The sequence below is a fragment of the Gasterosteus aculeatus genome, chromosome 12 (genome assembly GCF_964276395.1).
Source record: "Gasterosteus aculeatus chromosome 12, fGasAcu3.hap1.1, whole genome shotgun sequence".
NCBI classification, from domain to species: Eukaryota; Metazoa; Chordata; class Actinopteri; order Perciformes; family Gasterosteidae; genus Gasterosteus; species Gasterosteus aculeatus.
In genome coordinates this window covers 12385865-12408636 of record NC_135700.1, presented here as the reverse complement: position 1 = coordinate 12408636, position 22772 = coordinate 12385865, and the positions used below count along the sequence as shown (strand labels likewise).

Genomic DNA, 22772 nt, shown 5'->3' with positions numbered 1-22772 from the left:
GCGTTAAATATTTCACCCACCAATCTCAACGTTTTATTCTCTTTTGAAATGTATTTTTGGCCCACATGGAAAAGAAAAGGAGATTGAACTGAGTGTTTTTTACACTGGATTAATGTGTTAGTTTTGTCCAAACAAGTGAACGTGCACATCCACAATGCACCGAGTCAGCTCAAACACACACACACACACACACTAGCACCGTAAGCCCACACTAGGGGGACGAGGCCTGTTGTATACTGAAAAAAACAACGTGATGTTCAAAAGGGCTTCACAGAGGCTCTCACCATTGATAAGGTCTAATGTGATGAGGGACTGTAAACTTCATCTTTTATACATGGTCACATAATGTGAAAGGTCAGCTTATCTTAATCCTCAAATCTGCAGCACCCAGGCCTGTGGCCCTATTTCATGAAGTTAAAGAAATAATCTCAGAGTCAATTCTGAAGACGGCCCTTATTATTTTCTCCGCGTGGTCCAATCATAAGATATCATTAGAGTGTACTAAGGATGCACTGTAAGGGATGATTATTTCTCTTTTCTAATCGGACCCAATCATATCATAAAATCAGCTGGACTGTGTGCTCTTGGTGAGAAGCTTTATTATGTCCGGTGATTAATCATCAAGCACTGCCTTATCCCCCTCAGACACAAAGCCCACTGGCGGCCTGGATCACAGAAGGAGAATGGGAAACATCACCTTCATCAGCACGGTGCCGCCGTGATTTTTCATACATTCACCCTCAACACTGGCCTTACACAGTCCAATGTGTTATCATCTCAGATGTATGAACATGGTTTCAGGAACAGTTCTCCAGTCGGGCTCCACGCTGAGGCTAATCAGGGCTGAGTTGCTGGTTACAAAGAAGCACACCGTTAAGTTTTGGCCCACCCGTTGTTTTCGTGTGCGTACGTTCTCAACTTAGTAAGTCTCAAAAAAGTAAGAATATTTCCGTAAATACACAGTTTGTGAAGTGGAATTTGCTATTATATTTTGTGAATTAACGCAGGTCAAAAAGAATATTGTCTCGGGACCCAGTTTAGGAGTCTCTTGTTCACTCCCGAAAGTGTGACAGATTGTTAAATATTTATTCCTTCACTGCGCATTGTATTAGAGTGTTATTGTTTGTTTCGTTTTGTATTCCTCCCCTAATTTGCCAGTGGTACAATTTTTCAGAAAGTCTAACAAGCACACATCAACTTTATCCAAGGTAGACCCCATCCTGCAGCCTTAATTAATAGGAAATTGTAAACAGACACAAGCCTTTCTTTTACGTATTATTCATACTTTATGACAGAATGTTTGAAGTTTTGAGGGATTCTGAATCAGCAATGCTCAAGTGGTGCTCTTACAGGACATTGTTGTCTTCAATTATTTTCAGTTTTATTCTCGCCTGTAAGAGGCACGGGATCATTTATTATTTAAAGATGCAATCGTGGCTGTTTATATGGGATTTTTAAAACCGGGTTTATTTTTGCATGTTTTTTTTTTTATTAAAGGAACAAAGTGTAATAAAGTGCAGTTTCAAACAGATCTTTGTCTCTCTTGTGCGAGAGCTCATCTGCCATTATTTTGATTTAATATGAGCAGTGCCAAGCAGCTGCCGAGAGACGAGATCTAACGAGCATCAGGCACGCTTTAGTATGTACATAAAAGGTCTCGTGCAGACACAAACTGGTGCAGACGCACACACACAAATACGCTTTTGGTTGCAGACTAACAATCACATGTCTGTATCCATAAGCGCTGGCTAAAATGGTTGAAAGAAAGACTCATAATAGCTAATTGTCTTTATTGTCTATGAATTTGGAATGAGTAGTGATGAGTTGACAAAATACTGATCAGTACCTTCTTTCTTTAACTTAACCATCGCACTTTTAAACGTGAACATAACGCACAGCGGGAACATGCTACTTTCAGAAAACGCATGATTTGTATCTTCTCTGACCGCAGAGCAACATTCAGTCCAACTACAACTACAACTACAGTCCAAGTACAACACTTGTTCGTTATATATCTTGTTTCTTTTCTCAATAAAATTGTCATGCAGCTTCACCCCCCCAAGTGCACCCTGAGAATAGAACTTTTTTCTGTGTTTGAAGTTCCGCTTCTGCTACTAAATGTCCTACGTGATTCTTACAAATATTTTTTTTAACCCCAAAGCCCCACAACTCTTGTTGTGTCCACCATGTGGTCTGCTAGTATCCTCCCACCTCACCATCACTCTCCCTACTTCCAATACTTAACTTTACACTCAAGCCGTTGCCCCCGAGATCCCAGTGTGGGGAGATTAGTCCAGCCTCGACTGAAGTAGACAAACTGCAATCAATACCTGATAGAAACAGTCCACCGGGGTCAGGCGACCTTGCTGTACGGTACCCACGGCAACTCTAGTAAAGTCCTTATAAATTCTGGGTAAATGACCCCTGACGACCTGGGCAGATAAGGTCAGTCTGGACAGAGTGACCTGGAGCCAAGAGGCCGGTGTCCAGTCTGTCTGGCTGTCCTATAATGAAGTGGCCAGTATTGCCTTTCTGTCACTCAGCAATTACCGGGAGAGATATGGAGCCATAGATAGGTGCTGAATGCACGAGGAGGCTCTGGCCACAGAATTACATTCACGAGGCAAAGGAGCGGTAAAGTGACATGTAAACTACTACTAATACGGACTGGTAATGACTGGGAGCAAGAGGGATCGAAAGGAGTCTGACAACTTTGGTCGGACTGCATCACATGTGTGCCGGCAGGCAGAGGATACACTAAACAACAGCTGTTCGCTTGGGGAATAAACACTCAAGCAGTATGAACACTATTCCATATTTCTTTCCCTGGAAGCAGATTTCAGAATTTATGCTTTAAATAATTCTTCATATATATAGAAATACATATAGTATGTGTATTATTTAATGAATAAATGAAGGGAACATCCACTATTACCAGAAAACTGAGAATTAGACTTGATGATCCAAGATGAACCATTTACAGAAGGTGTCCCGAGCGAATTAATGACACAAGTGTAACTTACAGAGTGACAAGTGACCAAATTAAAAGACAAACCGAGTGACGTGCAGGCTGCATTGAAACAGGCCCGCGCATGTTAGTGTTTCTCCCATGGCCTCTCGTGCTCTCCGGCACAGGTCAGGGGCGAGGAAATCCCCAAAGCCATCCAGCTGCTGCCATCAGAGACTCTCTGCATTCCTCTGTCTGCTAACTATTTAGTTGTCAGTGATTTGGTTAAATGGAATTGACTTTTATCTGCGCTGTGCTGTGGGGCTGCCACTGGCAATTCGGAATCCCCCTTCCTCAGCTCCTGTCTTAGCCCGGTGTCACATCCAGCACATTGCTATTGGCAGCTGAGCCAGGCCTAATCAATAGCACAGGTCAGGGATGGCCCGCGGCTCTGCTGTGGGTGGGCTATTGATCCGACACACACGCACACACACACACACACACACACACACTCCCACAGGTCGCCTTGACAAACCGGGAAGTCGCGGCCTTGGACGGAGTGAGAGAGGGACGACAAATGAACGTCGCTGCTTTGTCTGCTGTGACAAAAATGAAAATGCATTCATATTATTGATCAGTACGGTATCGCACTGTATTTGTTCTTTATCAAGATGAAAATGAGAATTATTCCAATTGATATTTCAAGCAGAAACAATATAATTCTGAAAAGCTGAGCACACATTTAAGTCAGGACAGAGAAAAGCCATATCTTAACCATACAAGGCCTCTTACCATGTGTGTCTGCCTCTCTTTTTTCGTCGTGCTGCTCTGTGGATCCCCTGTTGGAACTCTTTTAGACCTGTGGCCAATGAGTCTAGTTATTTTTGTCGCAGTTTTAAATGTTGCTCCCCGAGCCCCCTTATCAGCACCACAATAGGAACTCTTGGGAACAATTAAACATTGGCGCTAACTCAAGTCTAACCACAGAGGTAAAAATAATCGCACAATGTTTCCAAATGGAAGTCGCTTCAAAAGAGCTATTCAGTTATCAGAGAACGTCTGCCTCTGCCGCCTGTATTCCCTCACTAAATCTCTGTCGCTGTGGAACTATTGGAACATATGACGAGCATATTTACTCAGCTTCACAAACCAAGCCCATGTGGAATTCAAAGTCTTTTTTTTACATGTTTCTTTTTTTTCATTGCTGGAATTGACAGTTGAATAAATATGTATTGTCTATGAGACTTTGTTGTCATATATGGCAGATCTTCCGCAGAACAGGCAATTATATATGCCATTACAGGAATATGTCTTGTTCTGGTTACAGTGAAATTAAATTTCTCCGGAAATCTTTCTCATTTCTCATTTTAAAAGTCTGCACTGGCATTAGAAGATAAATTACTCAGAGCAGTTCATTTGCTATTAAATGTAATTTTGAAATCATAAGAGGCTGTCCTGCAGTAGTAGCATACAAATAATTATAGATTAATTTAGTTGGCTCTAAAAACAGCTGATTAATCTTCAGGTCTTGATGGTATTGTTGCTGCTCTGGTTTGCTTCTTCTGAAAGACATTTATTAAGTGCTCAGATTTCCTGGTTGAGGCAGAAAATGCAGGTGCTCTGAATTGGAAATCTTTCTTTGCTGCCGTCATTTCCCACTGTGTTCATGGCACATTTCTGACCCTTTTCTCCTTTGTTTCTTGCTCCAGGTGACGGTGTCATCCTGACTCGTTCTTCTTGTGACCCGGGAGTCCCTAAATCCCAAATCGCACAGCTTTGGAAAATCCTGGAATTACCTGGAATTCTAGGAGTATATCACCAAAACTTCTTCAGGTGCCCAGGCACCGGACCGATAGCTTTATTCTTTTTTTTTCCCGTATAAAAAGAAAGAGACCAAAGTCTGAACGCTAGCAAAAGCCGCCGCCCAGCCACCGTTCCTTCGACGTACCCGCTGTGACCGAGAGGGCGTGACCTTTCCGCCTGCCGACTTCAAAAAGACACTTGAAAAGGAAACGCAGTTAGAGAGGCTTCCGCGTGGCGGCAACGCAGACCAAAAACCCCATCAGGTAAGGCTGTGAAGTCCCACTTGCTCCTGCTGTCCAAGCCCTAAGCCCTTTAACTTTGTCACGGCTTTGAAGCCAACTTGTCCCCAACCTGTGTCCCCCACACAGTTAGCCTGGCTTCAGAGTTTGTGTGAGGGAAAGGCTAGCTGATAAATGTGCTGCTTTCATGCTCCGCTCACCTGTTTGTTCCTCTTGGATTCGAGGCTGTGAATATGTTGAGGTTGTTGGGGTGATGTGCTCTGCCTCTGGGTCCTTCACAGGGGCCTTGCAGACTGGTCCAATTCCCAGCCAGAGCGAAGGCAAACATGCTGCACGTGTTACGCAACTTGGCGCGCGTGACAAGGTGGATCACAGATACGAGCGCGTTCCCCCGCACGTCCCACCGCGTGGACACATGTGCCTTTACACACATTACCTACAGACCAACATATTTGACCATCCAAAAACGAAAAAAATACATTTTGTTTTGTCCACAGTATACATCCTATACAGATTGTTATCTTCTGTGTGTGGTTCCTGTATAAGACAAAAAGCAATATGTTTTAGTCTTTGATCAGACATGTGCAAAGAGGGCACATGGCGCAAGCATGCATGCTTCCACTTTTGGGCTTCATAGCACATGGTTATGAAATAGGTGCATCCATCTGGCTTCCCGGTTGTTTTGTAGAAGACTGACAAGGCATTTTCAGTCAGTGATTAAGACTTGATCTTAGGTTATCTGGACTTAATTAAATCCTTTTGCTTGATTGGTTATTGGTGTGATTGTGTGTGACTGGGAATCCATTAAAGCCAGATATGAGGATATTGAGGCTATTCTTTGTACCTGTGTAACAAAGCATCACCCTAACCCATCATACAAACGTATACATGCTGACATTAGCTCCTGCGCTGCGGAGATGTGCATCATTTTAGGCCCTGAAAATGAAAACAATTTATAAAATCATGTGAATGTACTGTAATGCAAAATGACAGTGGAACCAGCCAGACCTACGCAATGAGATGAGTTATGTCGTTAAGGATATAAAGAGCTTTGTTTGAAAAGTTCAAAGTAATTTGAGTCACTGAAATTTAGTACGCAGCAGGAAATAATCGTTTTGAAAATGCAAATAAAAGAAATAGATAAACAAACCTTTATTTCTTTCCCCTGCATCTTGAAAGATTATTTTTAGTGTAGGGAGAAAGAATGAAAGAAACAATATTCATTTTTGCTGAGCTAATTAAGGATGTGATCTGAGATGTACTTTGCTGTAAAGAGTGAAACGAGACCCAAAGGGTGAGCTGACTCACACTAACACAAAGATAATACGGCAGAGTCAGGATTGGAGAGGGCTGCAGCATGAAGGGAAGCATCTCCCCTCCCTGGCCTGCGTGCTGATGGAGCTGGACTCCTTGCCCAGGGCTCCAGGGCTCTGACACTAGACCTTATTTTTCATGCGGGCTGCACACTGTTCTGCTGCAGTCGGGTTGCTCCCTTTGTGCCAGCACCCCCCTGACCCCCCCTTCTCTCTTTAAGCGCAAAAGACATGCATGATTTCATACATGAAAGATATTTGTAATTGGACAGCAGGGCCTATGGAATACATTTAAAATTCTAAACAGAATAAGACCAGTTCCCTCCGTTTCGCCCCCTTTTCTTCCTGAGGAAATGTATTTGCACCTATTCAAAAGAAAAAGATTTAAAAAAAACGGACAAAACACAGGTTATCGTTCTTGTTACATGCTTCATATCTCTCAGGGCTTTTCCAAATGCAGAAACCTCTGCCAAAATACCTCACAGTTCCTTTTCATCAGTGTCTGGCTCATGCATTTCTGCTGTATTTTACAGAGAAATACAGAAAAGTCTGTCATGTATTGCAATATATACTTGGCTCCTGTTAGGAGAAAATAGCACTTCCACCATATTACTCATCTCCTTATACGGTTCAGTTTACCATTAAAAATGTAATCCTATTGGACCTTGTTATATGTCTCGTCAGTAAAGTTGTCTTGTTAAATCCAATACGGCTGAAACAGATATAAAAATGTGTGATGGAGTCAGTTTAAATCTGTATATGCAAACAAAACAAAACAAAAAACAACTACATCGGCAGAATAACCCATGTAGATCTGCAGATGTATTCAGGGTGTGGACAAAGATGCCTGTTTGTTTTGCATTCTCAAATGGAACCACAGCAAAAAAGAGTGGAAAAATATATGATTGCATTACATTCAAATTAAAAATATCTTTTAAAAATAGCTAATTTAGTTGAATATTTGTCAAATTTCAATTGCAAGTTTCAAGTTCAAGGTGAGCACAAGACTTACTGTGTGAATCCAGATTAATCCACAAACTGCCATGAAGGGAATTAATGTGCGCCTGTTATCCAACACACATTTATCCTTTAAGCTATGAAAGAGAACATCGCATCTCTGTCTGTCATTTGACCACAGGGGGGGTCCAACCTTTAGGAATTCTACAACATTTGTTCATGTTTATGTGTGTTTTATAAGCAGCAAAACCACTTGTTTGTTAACTGGATTAGATGAGCTAATATTGTACGAGGCTGTCACAACTTATTCAGCGCCCTGACAGAATCACAAGTGGTATTAAACTCTTGCTAGTTTCTTCCAACAGGAGGTCAGTCTCACTCATGTGAATGCCTGCATGTAATTTAACACAGTTAAGAGAGGACCGTAGCCCCTTAATGCCATAATTCCTTCTGGAATTTTGACACGAGGTCATATGACTGTTGTGCGCGTGCAGATATTGATGACACAAAAGTGATCTTGGCAGGAAAGCAGGCCTTGCTGGGTTTGTGTGCCGGCAGCAAGGAGACAGGTGTCTTCCTCCTGCATGGCGTGCAATGGCGGCCGGCGGGATATAGCGCTCATTTCCAGCTGAAAAACTCACCTGTAATGCATTTCTCTGACTTGAGCATCGTACATGAATGTAGTTAATAGTAACGTGTCAGAGGTGAGGAGCGTATAAGATGGACTAGTGCAGAGCTCCTGGTTCCAGGTCAGCCACCCTAGTGCTCCTGTCATGTTAAAGCAAATACCTTCACTATTAACTCCCTTAACGAGCTCACACCTAAAAGTGGAACAGCTACACTAATCACTTGGTTTTATTGGCACCAGGGACACTTAAGGCTATAAGGGGAGGGGGGCTCACTGCCACTGAGGTATTTGGGGCCAAAGCAATTGATGGACAGGCAATGCACCAGGACCCTTACACTCCTCTACACTCACCACTCACAGCTGATATGGGTGGGGTCAGCAGAGCAGCTAGGGGTTAAACATCCATAATTCTGCTTCAGTCGCTTTGACCGTCTAAAAGGACTCCCACACAACCCCAGGTGGCTTTCGGTCCAGGCGGCTCTTTCACGGCTCTGTAGGTTTGGGTTCGAGGCTTTGGATGAGCTTGTTCAAACTGTTTCTCAAGTAGATGCAGCCCAGCGGATCTCTGCACCAGCAGGGTGTCGTGCGGAATATTGTATTCGCTTCTCTACTTGTTTGATTGGCAGCACATTGAGTGTGGGCTTTGTCATCCAGTGGAGTTACTCATGTTCATTGTTATATTTCTTATTTCTTATTTTTGTCAATCATTGCCGTCCACATACGTAGTTGATTTGAACTGTCTCATTTCGTCTGATTCTTCACCATCAGCAGTTAGGTGTGTGAATGCAGCATTTACGTGCAAAATTTCATTAAATCCCTCCTCTTATTATTGTGTCTTTCTTTTTTCTTTATGAATTATCAGAGGACGAATTATGAAATATTGCCGTCTGGTTTGACCCATGCAAGGCCTGTAGATGATGTGGCTGACCCCTGGCATCCTAGATCTGTTTTTGCCTTGTGTGTCGCTTCCACCTGTCATCCTTCATCTCGTCTTGTTTTTCGGGGGCTTTTCTCCACATCAAGGAAAAATTACTCTTTGATTTTTTTTTTTTTTTTTGTATATTCAATAGATGCAGCGAGCACGATTTGGGGAGGGAAAGCGGGATTATTCCCCCCCTTCGGTTCTGTTCGGGTCGGTTTACCACTTGCGAGTGTTGCCGTACCCCGCAGTAGTCATATGGCTCTGATTTGTGATTCCTTCCGTCTCCAAAGCGCGCGCAACCCCAAAGCGCGCACGACCCCACGAGTCCCGCCGGTGTCTCAGCCAGAGTGTGACAGCAGCTCTCAGGATTTCCCCCGGTACCCGACCTTAGATATGCACGATCAGAACGCCGGGCCCGGGCTCCTATCCGTGTGTTCATCTAACGGTGGAGGCCTCAAAAGCGTCAACAAAATGCCATATTCATTAGATCATATTGGATGGATTTCAAAACTATATTTCCAGAATTTCAAACACTTGCTTCTATGTGTTGGTTTTAATGACTATTTATTTGTGTTGTTGCGGATTTTATTTGAGTGGTTTCGCTCCTCGTGAGCTTGGAATCCATTCGTCGGTGCACTCATAAGATATCGAGATGTGGAGGCTTATTAACAGGCACACAAAGGATTAAGTTTACCTCTTACTCACATGTAATATTATCAATAAGTTTGAAAAAAGATGATTTTCTTACAAAGAGTGTATTTGGAAGGTGGAGGTGGTGGGGAGGTTTAGCTATAGGACGGCGTGTGTGTGTCCAGTTTGGTGTTTCATTTGTTTTGGAGAATAATTTGCACTTATATAACGTTAATAAATCACTCGTTTAAAATAAGATGCCTTCATGTCTCTCCCCCTCACACACACACACACACACACACACACACACACACACACACACACTGTCCTACGCGCGCCCTCGTGCACGCAGACCCACGATGGAGGGAGGGAGACGGAGGGAGGATTTTAGGATACTAGTGTTCTCTTTTATTTGACTTCATCGCACCGGTCGCACTGAAATGATCCGGAAAGCGAGCATCGAACATTTCGCAGGTTCCACGACATTGTTCACATATTTGCAGATGCATCCAAATATGCGAGGTGTTTTTGAATAATGCAAAGGATCATTTATTATTGCAGTACTGGCAGGAAGAGTAAATGGATGACGGAGGGATTGATATGCCGTCTTGTTTCTCATGTCAGTGAATTGGACTGACCACGCGGCAATTTGTTGTCTTTTCTAAAATGTAAAATCACAAAGCAGCAGCAAAACACAGATCCTTTCTTTTTTATACTTCAACTGTCATTCAGAAATATGATGTCTGGTTTGATCCTGTGTTGCTGGTTTGAACATTAGACGTGTATACCACGATTTCATATATTTGTTAGAAATATTTGAATCAAGATGCAAGGTTGATTCCATAGGCAAAGAATAAACAAACAACGGGATGATAACACATCGTTTTGTTCCCAGGAGTATTTTAATATTGTCATTTCAAAAGGACAGTCAGATATATTAACCAAAGATAAATGGAATCATAGTTAAAAAAAACAGTAGTAAAAACATTACCATAATAAGAAATAAAGAACATCTGGAACAGCAAACAAAAAAATTATTCAAATTAATTCACATTTTCAGCATTGTACAAAAAAAGATTACGAGCAGTACAAAACTTGTTTTCAGTTATTTAAACTGAGGGTACATTTCTACATGCATAATGACGGTAAACGCATTTTAGTGATGAATATATGATTTGAGATAATAAACATGAATAACCAAATACATACATACAATTACCTATGTTGCGTTTTAATACAGAATACTACACAAACAAAAATGTGATCACAGTGAGTTTTATTCACCTCATGAACGTTCTCTGTGTGCCAAATATGACACAAGGATGAATCAATGAGGCCATATGTGGATTCAGGCACTGGGATATTTTCAAATGCTGCTTTAGAAAATACAGTTGAATAAATAAAATGGATAAAATGTGCTGTTTGCAATAACCATGTATCTTTTTTACAGGGACGTGTGCTTTAGCCACGATGATAAAACATAATCTAGAGTTTAAACCATGCTGCATGTAAGTCACAGACAAATTGTTACCACTCTGGAAAAAAAACTAGTTTATTTAAAAATAATATGCCTTTGTTTTAATCACAGTGTAAATATTGTATATTAGCTGTACCATTTTTTTTGCAGAAGTCTCGTCTAATTAGGCCACGTTGAAGTTTGATCTGTGTTGTGCTTTCCCTCCCGGTCACTCCCTTATTTAAAAACGTTTGCAGCTTGAGAGGATGCACAAGTCATCCATTCGTGCACAGACGGGTTTTGGTGTAACGTTTTACAGAATCGTTTGCGTTTCGGTTGATCTGCGTCCGTTTGGACCCCGCAATAACTCGATCCTGTGGATTCACATCATTCAAACGCCAGGCAGTTTAAGACGGGATGTTGGACTGCAAGGCAAAAAAAAACCCCAGCTGGACCACAAGCGCTCGCTCCCGTAAAGGAGTTGATGCGCTGCTTGATCCCAGTGGTCCGGCTGAACATAAGAGGGCGCTGCCATTGCACCTGGCTGCGCTGCTCCATCCGCCCCGGACGCGCGGAGAGCCGGACACCAGCCCCCCATGTGCGCACTCATGGGGCGCTGAACGGCGCCGTTTGATTCCACCGAGAATCATACAAAGACCGACAGCGACTGTGGCATGTTAAGGGTATAAAAAAAAGTTATACCTATCAGTTTATGCAGACTAGTTATTAATTAAAGTCATTATTCAAAACATATATCTGGAGGTATTTCGGTCCCTCGTATGAAACAAGCTTAAAGCTATTCTCAGTCCAGCTTGTTTTTATTTCAAAAATATTTTCGTAGCATAATGTCTACTGCCCTTTTCATCTCTGCTTACCGCATCCTGAATATATATGACCGACACCCTCCTTGTTAATATTGCAGCCTACAAGCATGGTAAATCCCACAATCCTGCAGAATATAATAGTCGTTATCTCTTTATAAAGTTTTTGGGCTTTTCTAGATTGCAGCTTTTATCTTTAAATACTTTCACCCTTCCTCATTTCCTCTGTTTCCTTTGCTGCTTTGTCTGGGATCGCGCGTGCATCAGATCACACGCGTGCACACGTGCACGCACTCACACACAGTGGCCTCGTACACAAATAAAATATTAAAAAGTGCTATTTAATTTAATTACATTCAAATAACTAGGGTATAACATCTAGAAAAGTCCCTGCGCTCGGTCACGCGGCGCTACACGGCGATGGTCAAGCGCTTTTATGCGCCCCGCAACGACACAGCATTTTGCATTTTAAGCTACTCTGCCTTTCTTTGTCACATTCACGGTGCTGTCATAGCCACAGGTTGTGTTGAATTTGCAATGCCACTCATCGATGTGTGCCTATTGAGGCTGGCACGTGGACAGCCGTCCTTCCCACTGAGAGGCGCAATTGAACGCTGGTAACACAAAAGCTTCAGACCCTGTCAGTGCCCCCCCCCCCCCCTCCCCTCCCCTCCCCTCCACCCCGCACACCCCCTTTCTCCCCTTTCAGTGATGTATAGGCCCCAGGAAGGCGTCAAGGCCTCCGTCTGGCTGGTACCATTCTCAATATGGCCACTGATGGAGTGATGTCAATCAGGCCTTTGCATACATTTGTAAACTGAAGTTTTGCATTGTTATGCTGCGGGAGACTGACTGGCTCAAAGCCGCCTCCTACAAGCCTCAAATTACACCCGACTCTTTTATTATCGCCTAGCTCATTTAACTCCACGCGCTATTTTCAACCTATTCATTTTTTTTTTTACAATCTCTTCTTCCCGAGAGAGCAGACACGCAGAAATCCTCGAGATTCCTCTCACACTGCAACCAAAAAAAAAAGCGAGCGGCTCGACAGGCCGATGCAGTTGTTGTTGTTGTTTTTTTCTGAGAGGCATGTCACACAGCACATGCTACATTGCTTAAGAACAGGTACCAGTGCCTGCGCCATGGCTTATGGATGGTTGTGTTGAGTAAATGGAGCGAGAGAGAGAGATGGAGATGGGGGGGGGTCTGGTTTATAGGCTACAATATAGTATGTTTGATTCTTCATATAGGCTCTTCTGAGGGATATATGTGCTTTTGGAAGAAAAAAATATATATAGCCTAACATTTCATCAGCCACATCGCACCTCTACAACATCTCGAGTATCAGTTGGGTGCAATCTTATAAAATAAAAACTGCCATTGCATTTATCTGTGCTATGCATTTCTATCCGCAGCACGTCGGGGAAAATAAATATCTCAGACCGGTTTATTAACCCAGACATGGCTTATCTGGTGTGCACTGCAGCAATATGGCCTCTTCCATCTCAATAGCATGTTTGGACAATGTTTGGATTTGAGTATATGTGCCGTTACCTATTAACTCTGTATCGGAATTCACTACATAGGCGCAGGCCTGTGAAATCCGTGTTGTTTCAATAAACACGGGACGTCATGTGATCGGTGAGAGCTGCTACTGGCATTCAGTGGACCGGCACTCCATGGAGCTGTTTGCACAGAAAGTGTGCGTACCGAGGAGTGAGGGATTGTCCATTTCCTCGGAGAATCAACAATAAAAAATTATCATAACAAAGAGCACCGAGACACTCGTAGGTTGTTTTATTACAATAGTCTCTTCATTCGGAGGAAACGAGAGGACATCAGTTACGCAGGCAAGGAGCTTTACCGAGAGATTATTGAGGGAAAAACAAAGGAGAGAACCGCAACAAATGCTACGTGGGTATTGATCACGAAGGCGTTTAGAAATCCCCAATCGCGAAACATCAAAAAGGAGAAGACACGCTGACCATGTGGGCTCCATGTCGTGATATCACAGGGAACTATAGTGAATTGAATGCACAGGCCGAAGCTGACCAAACGTGCCCATGCACGACTCTGGACGTTAGTAATATTTGTATTATTTGAGAAAAGCCTGCATGTGTTGACAAACGCGTTGCCAGGAGTTCCGTAATGTGTGTCACCATAATATGTTCCCCATCATCCGCGCGTGTCACTGTGCAAGTACAAGGGTAAGAACTGCAGACGTATTTAGATTTTCTTGACATCCGTGACACATATTGAAAAATGCAAATAAATTGTCACACCCATATATAATATATTTGTGCTTCAACAAGTTTTTCTAAAAAAGAGCTGCGCTTGATTCTGCGGAGTACGAATACAAAGCAGCTCCAAAGAGTTTCCTAATTTGACTAGAATGATATTTCCACCTCTGTGCTGGATGCACAAACACCACTAAAACAATACTTTTATTTAATTGTACAAGTGTCATAAAGGCTCATCCTGAATATGAACAGATATTTTGAGCTGACGTCTTTCATCTCCATCACACTTCCGCATGGCATATTTTATAAACGATGATTTTCACTTTTTAAACCGTTAAGACTTAATGTTACTGTTTTATTCGAATTAATCTATGTATACAAACTATGTGGGAGTTTAGAATCAGTGTGATATTAAATAAGGACGTATTACGTCTTCCTTTATAATCTTACCATGGTTGACGTTATATTGTTCTGCAATTAAATTAAATTAAAAAACAGGGGTGGATTTAATGTAGGCTGCATACAGTTTGAATCACGTCAATTTGGTCAAAGTAAAAATTGTGAAGCTACGCATAGATGTCTCTGAGTAAATGTTACGGTTTCTCTAAATGCCTATTTATACATGTATAAATATTCTATATATTCGGTTATATATCAACTAAACAAATACAGTGGCAGCTCTGATAATATCAGGGTGTCACTGTACTTACAATGAGCTCTGTTCAATTCTACACTCCTATATTTGGCCGATACACTATTTTATCCACGTCAAACGTGCTCTCATATTTTTCGGCAGGGGTTTTGTTTTAGAGACTTGTTTGCATATTGACGAGTTGCCGTGCTGATGAGCGGGCTTGTGCGCGTGCATTTATGTCCCCGTAACTCGGTTATGTATTTCAATAAGTTGTTCAAACGTCGGCTGTGTAAAGTCTCTGCTGAGAAGAAGCCCGCGTGCGAGGCTCTGCCGCGATTAGAAAGACGTACTTGGACATCATACAATCAAGCAAGATCGCTTATGCACTTTTAGCGTACAAAGTAAATGCATATTTTTGATTTAAAAAGAAAAAAAGCCGGAGAAAACGCATGAAAAAGTGTTTTAAAAAAAAAGAGAGGAGAAAAGGGAGCGGAGGGAGAGCTGCGGCTGCGGCGTCGGGGCTTCGCCCGCTTGCGGCTGCCCGCGCCAGCTTCCACTGTCTTCCGTCTCATCAAACTCTCACTTTCCGCTGTTCTTAATTCCATATTTCCAATTCCCGATGATTACTTTACTCTTTTTTCCCCCCTACTTGTATCTATCATTCCTCCCACCCTCCCTCTCCCTGCCTCCCTCCCTCCCTCTCCCTCCCGAGCTCTCTCCTTTGCTGAATCTTATTGATCCAGAAGGCGGCTAATTAGCCCTTCCCTTCGTGCCTGTGTAATGAAGCACATGCGCACTGAATTAATCACAGCCATTTTTTTTGCAGGAAACTAATTAGCAGGAATAAAGATCCAAAGAGTTTTTTCTTTTCAATCATCAGATCTCACTTTCACCTCTTCCTCGCTCCCTCTAACACAAGACTCATCGCCTGCTTTGCATCCAAATTTATTTTTATATCGCCTTTAACAACTAATAGTAGCCTACCTACTTCGGTTTTTTACACTCCGCAACAACAATGATCTTTCTTTTACCACCCTAAGCGCAAACTGACCAAAAGGGGGACTGCCTTGATGGGATCTTTAGCTAAATCAACTCAATACTGGATTAAAAAGCGAGGATCACAAAGCGGCAGCAAGAAATTGTAAGTTCCAACTTTGCGTTTGTCTCTTTTCCTCTCTTGTTGTTTCCACGATCCGATTATTTTCGCTGTACTTATTTGAATCTATTTCCCCGTCTGTTCGTGTAGCGGCGCTGGCTTTTCTCGCATTGTGCGAAACGACCGGCGATCGCAAGTTGATTTCACGCAGGTTCTGTGGTTTATTCTCTCGTTTGAATCGTCGTGTCGTTACCTGTGTTTACATCAGCGTTCGTCCTGTCCTCCGCGGGAATGGAAGACAAGAAACGGGCAAGACAGCGATCCTCTCCCAGCAGTTGGCCGTAGAAAAACGAGTTTTTTTTTAAAACAAATATCTGCTTTTCGGGAAAAGGTGGATCGGGGGGGGGGGGAGAGAAAGGGTATCGGGGCTTATTGGGCTGTGGAGAAACGTGGTGTTGAGGCACCGGTGCGGTGAGAAACGGGGGCTGTGCGGAGCGGAAGAAAGGCAGCGGCAGCTCCACATGAGCGCAGCCGAGAAAAGGAGCTCCGGGTCCAGCCTGTGGGTCCGCGTGCGTCCGGGGGAAGAGAGAACGGCTCTCGCTTTCTATTTTTGACAGATTTGACACTTGGCACATCCACGGGGGTTCGGGGGGGTTCTGCACCGTCGTATGCTTATAAAAATCCTCTTCTGGATAAACACATTTTGTTCTTCTCCGGCCACGTCTCTCTCGCTGAAATGTGCGATCCCTCCGCCCTGCCTCGGTCCCTCCAGCTGCCCTGTCCCCTTTCCCCCACTTTGTCCATCTTGTCTTTTTTTAAAATATATTTTTCATCGCCGTTTGCACTCTTTTTGAGGCGCTGTTTTTTAAAAGTCGATTCTCGCTCATTCCCCGACGAAGTCACATGCAAATCGATCGGCGCGTGTGAGAGAGCGATCGCGCGCGCGCGCGCGTGTGTGTGTATGTGCGTGCGTGAACGGGTTAGTGTTTGGTTTGCCGGCGCGCGTGCGCGCGCGCGCGTGTGTGTGTGTGTTACGTGAATGTGGCGTGTTCGAGATAAGCGAAGCCCCGGGTCTCCTTTCGTGACCAGAGCGGATCAGCAGGACCTTTCCCCCCCCGGACAGCCCGCCGGTCGCAGCGCAGACGCGCGGCTCGGGGCAGCCAGCGGCAGCCCGGATCCGCTGCCTCCGGCCGCTCGGCTACCGTATCCGTCTTTTTGTCTTTTCCTCCGAGAAATGCTGACCGGAATGAAAACAAAACATTGGCCTATTAGTCCGACCGTAAGCAGACATGAGCATAGCAAAGTTTCCGCCGGGAATCCAGCCTAAAGCCGCGGGTCACCGCATGCGTTTAGTGGCCGTTTAGCCGGTTAGTTTGTATTTTTTTTCTAATGTTAAACTACACGCGATAACTTCCACATTCCCGAAGTAAAATAGGAAGGACTCTCGGAAGAGAGTATAAACAAGCTTGGAAAGAACCAGCCCAAACTGAGCTGAATGGGCCCTTTCCAAAAAAAAAGGAGAAAAATCTTGTATTGCTGCCTAAGATCACACTGTTACCAAGCTCGCCAGAATTGGATCTGTTCGAAAAAACAAATAAAGAAAACGGTAATGCAACTGTTATCTTGACGTGTAGGTGTAAATTTCTAGCCGAAATGTCGTTTTTTTCTCCAAATACTGTCAAACCCCCCCAGACTTTTCGAATGGGATTCATCCATTTGCACTGACCGGAATGCGCCGAGGATCGTGAGCCAGACTCGGATATATTTGCGCCACAGAGACGGGAAAAGACAGAAACGGCGAAAAAACACACAAAAAAAAGGTTTTGCGAGCGAGCAGAGTCAAAGACAGGAGATGTGTACCGTTTGGGAAAACAGAAGGGGGGGTGAGAAGCTGTGTGTTTGTGGGGGTGACGGGAGGGGAACAGGGGTCATGGAGTGAGTGCAGAGATAAAAAGGAAGGAGAGGAAACCCCCGCGCAAACAGCCCATGGGTGATGGGGGAGAGGGGGGTCTCGCCTTGGGGAGGAAAAGGGTGATGCCAGTCGTTGGTACGTTTTGCGAGCCACACAAAGCGGTGCTTGTGGTTGTCGGCATGTGCAAGGATGGAGACTTTGCCTTCAGTTTAGGATGGTAAAAAAAAAAACCAAATAAACTAAACAGATTTAGTAAAAAAAACAAATGTGGAAGCTGTGGGAGAAAATCAAAAAAAAAGGGGGGAGCTGGGGTATAGGCGTGCTGAGGGGGGTTGGGTGTAGGGGTCACATAGCCACGGGCCATGGAGGAAGAATCAAGGGAAGAGGTCAGATAAACAGATTCCTACCTTTCAGACTGAAGGGGAAAGACGGAAAGAGATTAGCACTGGGGAAAAGAGGGGGAAGTGGCTGATTAATTTAAACCAGTGACACTAATCTTTCCCTTTTATGTGTTGTTATGTCGGTCTTTTCTCTTTCTCGTGTATTGGCAAAAGTAAAGTGTGTGTGTGTGTGTGTTTTTGAATGCAGTTATTCTAAACTGAAAGGCGTGGCGGTGGATTGGGCAGGTAGGCTCCTGTGCCAGAACCTGAGTGATCTCCTTTCCTCCCCTGTCTGACAGTAACACTCTTCTCCTCTTTCTCCTCCTCCCTCTCTCTCCGTCTTCTGTTACAAAACAAAGACAGCAGAAATGTTTACTGTCATCTCACCTGTCTGATTGTACCGTCTTGGCTCGCGGTTATATTTATGTGTAATTATTAACAGTTCCTGGCAATGGTGTAGGAATGTCATGGCGTTATTTCTATGTATTCTCTACGGTGTGTTTGATTCGGCATGTATATTATCTCATGCTCGTCCTTGGTTGTGATATTGGAAGTCTTCAAAACCGTGGGCTGTTAAAGTGCCACCAGAGTGATTCTTTTACCACAGACGAGAGCTCATTACTATTGGTCAGTTGATTTTTCTTATATTTTTTTATATATGTTAGACTTTTATAGCATTCATTTTTTTTATCAACAAAGACATTTGAAAATCCATCTATTTGTTTAGCCAAAACAGTTTGCTTATTCACCATCGCTGAAGGGAAAGGGGACTATGTGGCCCTGTTCATAATAACTGAAAAAGGCTCTGATGCAGATATTTCCCACATGTGATTATTCTGATCCTGCACAGCAACAAAACGGTTGTCCACTGTTTGCCCTTCGTCCCCCTTTTTATTAGCATATCCGATGACAGGTGTGTTTAGAGTCTTCAGATGCCATTTGAGTGTGCGAGCAGGAATAGTGCTTCCAGACGGGCAAATGAGATAAAGGCTCCAAAGCAGTCGTCACGGATGGGCTTGTTTCATGGTTCCAGGGGTAACACAGCGAAAGGGGAGACAGCGCCTCTGGCTGTCATAACCCCTTCTCCTCCTCTCCCTGTGCCTCCCCCCCTTCTCTCTCTCTCTCTCTCTCAGTGTGTCTCCCTCCTTAACTCCCACCTTTCTGTGTTGGGGCAGTGGCACAGCGGGGGAGCTTGTGTGCCGTGTTAACTGCTGGAGAGAGTCCTCTTCGGGTTAACAGTAGGCTGAGGGTAGACGTATGCCAGAAGAAGTGTTTGTTTGACGGAAACACAGCAATCCACCTGCATCTGCTTTAATAAGATGTAGAATCATGTGTCTTGTGTGACGGGGGAAACACTATTATTTTAAAAAAAAATCATTTATTTTTGTAATTTATTTTGGTAAATATTCCTTTTGACAGTATGCCGTTTGCTTCAAGGGAGTCAAAGCAATACAAATATGAAGCTCCACCTTTTCGTCGGTGTGTCTCTCCCTGAAATCAGAGAGGAATGTGGCGAGCGTCGGCTTCGAGCTGCATGGACACATGTAGATGATGATAGACGACACAGACAGCGGCTTTGAATCTGGTGTCTCGTTTTGAATATGCAAGGTGGTGCAGCGGCAAAGACCAGTTCCTCCAGCTGTCCCGCATCCGAGGCCAGTGTACATGTCACGCTGTCACAAAGGAGCGTGCCCGGTGAGGAGGGGTCAGTGGGGAGGGGTGGAGGCGGGGTCGGCTCCGTACAGGGGTTAGCTAAAGAGTTGGAAGGGCGAGTGACTCAGGTGTGTGCGTGCATGCTTGTGGCTTGTGCTGTACACGATCCATAATCCCAGCGGCCCTGGATGTCTGAAAGGAAGAAGCACCCCTTTCTCTAAAACTCCCCTCCTTCTCCGCTCTTTAGCTTTTCTTCTTTTTTTAATGTCTTTTCGAAGTGAAGGTAGCACATATTTTTGTGGTTTGCTCTTTCACAATATATCGTGTTAACAATCTTGGTTGAATCTTTGTGGTATACTAGATTTATGACTGTTGTGATGCGCTTGCGTGTGTGTGTGTCTGTGCATGGAGAAATTGGCATCATGAAAATATCATTTATTTTGAATATGCTACCTCAAAGCCCCGATAAACTTTTGTTTTTACGGTCTTCATTTTCTAAATTAATTTTCTCCCTTTTGTTCATTTTCAGACGAATAACAGTGTATGTTGTGATAATGCAACATTGCTCCGATTATCTAGCACTCGTGCAGGGAAAAGAGATACGAGGAGAGAAAAATAAATCATTTTCCATTCATTAATATGTTTAAAAGCATTGTGTGGCTTTTATTTTGACTCATTTTTAGAGTGATGAATTCACTAGCTGCCACAGAATAGAGCACAATGCTATGTGATAGAAATGTGTATTCTATTTCTATCGATACATGCATGCTGTTAGTCATGACAGGGGGTTCACATTGTGTGTTTGGATCTGCATCCTCGGCTAGTTACATGGCTGTGTTTTATGTCTCGCTGGCTGTGGAGGGAGCTGCATGATGCATGTGTGTCCTGTTGTAAATGATGTGTGTGTGTGTGTGTGTGTGTGTGTGTACGATAGTGTCTATGACTGACTGTGTGTATAAATCCTATGAGCCGCGGCATCTAGCTCTAGTGTTCAGGGATGGGAGCAACGGCGGTTTTGTGTCTGTATAGGCTAAATATGCGCACACGCTGGCGAGGCAGGGATGACACGCACCACTCCGGGGGCTGCAAAATTGAACTGAGCTGCACCTCATCCACCCCCCCCCCAATATGCCAGCCCTTCTCTTGCACCCTGGAGGCCGACATTCCACCCTCCGCACTGGCGCTTATCATCACAAAGGACAGAATGCATAAAACATGGAGGACGCTTAGACAGAGGCGGCCCAGGTCGCCTTTCTCTCCCCACACTGAGCCCGGGAACAATACGTGGGCCCCTCTGGCCTGTGACTCTGACGAAACACACGCCGTCTTTTTATCCTCCCCTATTTCTTTGTCATCCTCTTCCTCTTCCTCTATGTTACTGTGCTCCGTGGAGTGATAACTGCCCTCACATTGTTTATGTGTGTCTGTGAAATCTGCATTGTGTAACTGAAATGTAAGAGTGTGTGTGAGTAGGAGAGAAACGGAGAGAGGGTGACAGGTTTGAAATATTGACGATGCATCATTTGCATAGCTTGTGCCTTCGTGCTCCATATTAGTTATTGTATTACATATTTTGACATGGAATATTTATTTCAAATGAAATAAGAAAAAACGAGGTGGATTTGTGCAATTGTGCAATTTACACAAAGGTTAAATGTAAACAATTTTAATAATTTAATTCATATGAGAAATGACATTTTGTATTAAACATGTTTGAATGCAGCCAGGTGATTTGTGTCATTTCCCTCGTCAGCCAGGCCACATATCGGCTTGTCGGTTTGTTTTTAGCTTCAATCCTTTCCTGTTGTTCATTTATATGAAAGTCCAGATAACGATCTGGGTGACTGATATGAACATTGTGCTGCCGCACACTTCATTGATAGATGTATAGACAGACTGAGAGCGTTTGACAGCACATTTTCGGATTCATAGAAGTGTGTCTTTCTTTTTGCCGAGAATGGTGATCTTCCATTTGCGTTTTTCAGCTCTTGTTTAAAGCCTTGCTTTCAGATTCAGGTCATTCTGATTTCAGTTTTTCCTTCTGTGTGTTTGTGTGCTCTGCGTCCCATTCGGAAGGCAACGGTAGTAAAGTGTGACTGAGAGAGTTTTGGGCTGTATCTGCTAATACGTTTGTGTGACAGCCGGGCTGTAGGAATGCTGTGCTAGGATGTGCTGGACCCCAGTAGGTCTGTGGCACTTCCTCTCTGTGTACCTCGAAGATTATCCTCTGCAGGATTATAGGGAAAAGAAAAGCGCGACGGCAGGAACCTCTCACACCCTTTCCCCCCATTTAAACAAAAAATCTCGACAAAAAGTGTAATTCATTTGCAAATGTGGGGAAGTCGGTTCATGTTCCTCTGTGTGTGTGTGTGAGGGTGGGGGAGCCGGCTGCAGCGTATTTCAGTGTGAGACAGGGCTGAGGAGAAGCTGCCGACTGCTTATTCCTGCTCATGAAAAGCAGCCGACTCATCTCCCCATTGACAGATTCTTATGTGGTTTGTGTGCATGTGTTGTTTTTATTGTCTATGTAACTAGTTTGTGCGTGTGCGGGTGAGCGGTTGTCATGCAGCAGGTACATAGGTTGCGACCTGCTATTTGTCATCCCCCTTGCTGCTCCTGTGGTGGCGCAGTGTCGTCCGCTCAGTACCCCAGGCGACTGATCCGCCAGCAGTGATGGGGTTAAGAAGCAGGGATAGCCCTCTTTTGTCTCTGCGGCCCTCTTTGCTATTGTTGTGGTGGAATTGAGCTCGGTGCACCTCACTTGACCACAGCAAAGCAATAAAATGGCCTCTAAGTGCTGCAGCCTCCGTGGTCCTCTGATGTAAGCTCTCTCCCAGCGTCTGCAGCTATATTTTGTTTTTTTTTCTGAAATCACATGGCCATATAACGTACAGTATGTACATACATATACTGTACATTGTTGATTTCTTGTTCATTACTCATGCTTAACTAGCCTTATTATTTAATATTTATTATAATATCCTTTTTTGTTCCTTTGTTGTTGGAAATTGTATGTAAGTCACACACTAAGAGTATTTTAGCTTATTTTGACCTGTGTTTGTGCTTTGCATGCAAACACCAAACACATATAATCAGAATATACAATATTAGAATGTAGGCTATGAAAGACAGTCAATAGTG

General features: G+C 43.8%; 1 protein-coding gene across 7 annotated transcripts in view; it reads left to right on the top strand.

The window, feature by feature from the left end:
* Window positions 1-22772, top strand: part of zfhx3b (zinc finger homeobox 3b) — a 187403-nt gene that overhangs the window by 47821 nt on the left and 116810 nt on the right. For 5 of the 7 annotated variants that reach the window (XM_078084818.1, XM_040195275.2, XM_078084815.1 and 2 more), the window contains exon 1: window positions 14847-15731. The gene's annotated coding sequence lies outside the window, so the exon portion shown is untranslated. Of the gene's footprint in view, window positions 1-4656; window positions 5014-14846; window positions 15732-22772 lie in introns of those variants that run through there. The other 2 variants (XM_078084817.1, XM_078084816.1) reach the window with 1 other exon arrangement.